At 39.5% G+C, this 3,353-nt stretch overlaps 1 non-coding gene across 1 annotated transcript; it reads right to left on the bottom strand.

Moving 5' to 3' along the window:
- Positions 1–2,867: 2,867 nt before the first annotated feature.
- On the bottom strand, positions 2,868–2,974 carry LOC112745374 (small nucleolar RNA R71). Its single transcript, XR_003173306.1, has one exon. It is a non-coding gene; the product is annotated as a small nucleolar RNA R71 (small nucleolar RNA).
- Positions 2,975–3,353: the final 379 nt, after the last annotated feature.

Below are 3,353 nucleotides of genomic sequence, written 5' to 3'. Positions count from 1 at the left end.
AAGCGCGCCATTTCGAGTTCTGTACCTCCAAAAAATCCACTTTGAGTGCAGGGAGGTCAGAATCCAACAGCATCAGCAGTCCTTTTTCAACCTCTGAATCTGATTTTTGCTCAAGTCCCTCAATTTCAGCCAGAAAATACCTGAAATTACAGAAAAACACACAAACTCATAGTAAAGTCCAGAAATGTGAATTTAACATAAAAACTAATGAAAACATCCCTAAAAGTAACTAGATCCTACTAAAAACATACTAAAAACAATGTCAAAAAGCGTATAAATTATCCGCTCATCACTAACATGGAGGAAAAGGGAAACTCCAACGTTAGTGGTAAAAGTGAATACCACTAACATTCCAAAAGGGCACAATTGGCCACGTTAAGAGTCATGTTAATTACATTAACGTGAACTCTAACGTGGGAGGAGCAAGGAATCGCCAACGTTAGTGACACTCACCTTTGTCACTAACGTTGGACTAAGCCAATATTGCCCATGTTAGTTGCCACGTTAATTACATTAACGTGAGGCACTAACGTAGGAAGAAGGGGCGTTTGAAGCTTTAGTGACAAAGGTAAGTGTCACTAACGCTCTCGAAGCATAGGCATGCCCACGTTAAGGGTCACGTTAGTTATACTAACGTGAACTCTAACGTGGGGAAAAGGGGCAATAAGCAACGTCATTGGAAAAGGTGAATGCCAATAATGTTTGCGAAGGACCAAGAGGCAACATTAGTGGTCATGTTAGTGCCACTAACGTTGAAGTTAACGTGGATCATTTTTGGCTTGGAACGTTAGTGAAAAAGGTGATCGTCACTAACGTTCTCGAACCCACATTTTCACTTAACGTTAACACCACTAACATCCTAACTAACGTCCATGCCTAACTCACACTTTCTCTGCAAGCAAACCTGAGCCTACTGAAGACTGTAACTGCTTCAACTAAAGATCCAAAGGCCCATATCCAAGACTTGAAGAGCTAACTAGAAGATCAGAAGAGTAGTATATATAGGAGTAGTTTTGAACTAGTAGGGAGCTTTTGGCATTTTGGAGAACTACACTCTGTATATTTTACTCTCTCTGTAACTTCTAGTTTTATTTTGAAAATGTACTTTTCATTTATGCTTTCCATTTTCAGAGTTATGAACAACTAAACCCCTTTCATTGGGTTAGGGAGCTCTGTTATAATCTAATGGATCAATAATAGTTTTCATTATTCTTCTTCTTTCTTTTCTCTTGATTTTACTAGAAAGCTTTCAATCTTCATCCTATTGGGTAGTTGTCTTGGAAAAGAAGCTATTCATACTTTGATCTCTTCAGAACCTTGGAAGAGGAATGAAGAGATCATGCTAGAAATGCTTTCTCATGTTGGACCAAATTGGGGTTTGGATGGATATAGTGACATATAATCCTACCAACACTTTGATTTAGGAATACATGTGGTATAATTAGTGACCATACTTCATCTCTTCTCATGAGCAATTAGACCAAGGAATTGGCTATTGATCAAGATTTGAGAGATTGGGTTGCCAAGGAATTGGAATCCAATCACTTAAGATTGCCAAGGAGATCAATAAATGCATTGATTGAGGAAGAGATGAGAATGAACTTGATTTGGAGAATACAACATCTCCTGAGCCCAATGAATCCCTCATTTCTGATCTTACACATTCTCTTTACTTTCTGCCATTTACTTTTATGTTCATTTCCCCAAATCCCCATTTAAGATTCTACAATTTACTTTCCGCCATTTACATTTTGCTCTTTATTTCCAGCATTTACACTTTCTGTTATTTACTTTCCCGTCATTTACGTTTCTACAAATATCAACTCAATTTTTGCTTAGCTCAACTAGAACATTCCTCTGATTAAAGTTGCTTGACCAATCAATCCCTGTGGGATTCGACCTCACTCTATTGTGAGTTTTTACTTGACGACAATTCGGTATACTTGCCGAGGGAAATTTGTTGAGAGACAAGTTTTCATGCATCAAATTTATGGCGCCGTTGCCGGGGATTGATTTTGTATCAACCATGATTAAATTGGTGGATAACTAGATTGAGCATTTTTCTTTTGTTTGATTTAATTTCATTTGAGTGATTTACTTTCAGTTTTAGTTATTTTCTTCCCTTTACCCCTTACCCGTTGTGGTGTTATCTTTAATTTTTTTTACAATTCAGTTCACTAACCCACTAACTGTTTGATATATTGCATCACTCACCCTAACAACATTCCTAACCAGAGTAAACTCCATTCAACTTCTCTCTTGCTTTTTGCTCTGTTGGTTGTATGACAGGTAGAAGAAGCAGGGTTTCAACTTCCTTTGATTCTGAACCTGAAAGGACCTTCCTTAGATTAAGGAGGGAAACAAGAGGAAAGAGAGTCGTTAGTGCTGAGGAAGAGGAGTATTTTGAACCAGACATGGATGAGAATATGGAGAACCATCATGAAGAAGAGGCTCACAACCATGGCAGAGAAGGTCCAGTGCATCATGCTGGACAAGAGAGAAGAGTTTTAGGCTCTTATATAAATCCAAACCCAGGAAACTATGGAAGTAGCATCCAAAAGCCAACCATACATGCCAATAACTTTGAACTAAAGCCACAGCTCATCACCCTTGTTCAGAACAACTGTTCATTCGGAGGAAGTGTCCAAGAAGACCCCAATCAACATCTAACCACCTTCTTGAGGATATGTGATACTGTAAAGTCTAATGGTGTTCATCCTGACACCTATAGATTGCTTTTGTTCCCCTTTTCACTCAAGGGCAAAGCATCTAAATGGCTGGAATCTTTCCCGAAGGAGAGTTTAACAACCTGGGAAGATGTGGTGAACAAATTCTTGGCGAGATTCTATCCTCCTTAAAGAATCAACAGGTTAAGAACTGGGGTACAAACCTTCAGGCAACAAGATGGTGAAACTCTCTATGAAGCATGGGAGAGGTTTAAGGACTTGACAAGAAGGTGCCCGCCAGATATGTTCAATGAATGGGTACAGGTACACATTTTCTATGAAGGTCTTTCTTACGAATCAAAGAAGGCAGTAGACCACTCATCTGGGGGGTCTCTAAACAAGAAGAAGACCATTGAAGAAGCCATAGATGTCATTGAGACTGTAGCTGAGAATGACTACTTCTATGCTTCTGAAAGAGGCAACACTAGAGGAGTGATGGAGCTAAACAACGTGGATGCACTACTGGCTCAAAACAAGATGATCACCAAGCAGCTGGCTGACCTTACCAAGAAGATGGAAAGGAACCAAGTAGCAGCAATCACTACCTCATCAGCAGCTCAAGAAGGAGTGAATGTAGAGGCAGAGGATGATCAGGAACAAGCCAACTACATTGGGAACTCACCTAGG

Source organism: Arachis hypogaea, chromosome 14, assembly GCF_003086295.3.
Source record: "Arachis hypogaea cultivar Tifrunner chromosome 14, arahy.Tifrunner.gnm2.J5K5, whole genome shotgun sequence".
Classification (NCBI taxonomy): Eukaryota; Viridiplantae; Streptophyta; class Magnoliopsida; order Fabales; family Fabaceae; genus Arachis; species Arachis hypogaea.
The sequence above is the reverse complement of the archived record's forward strand: the minus strand, read 5'-3'. Positions and strand labels throughout refer to the sequence as shown.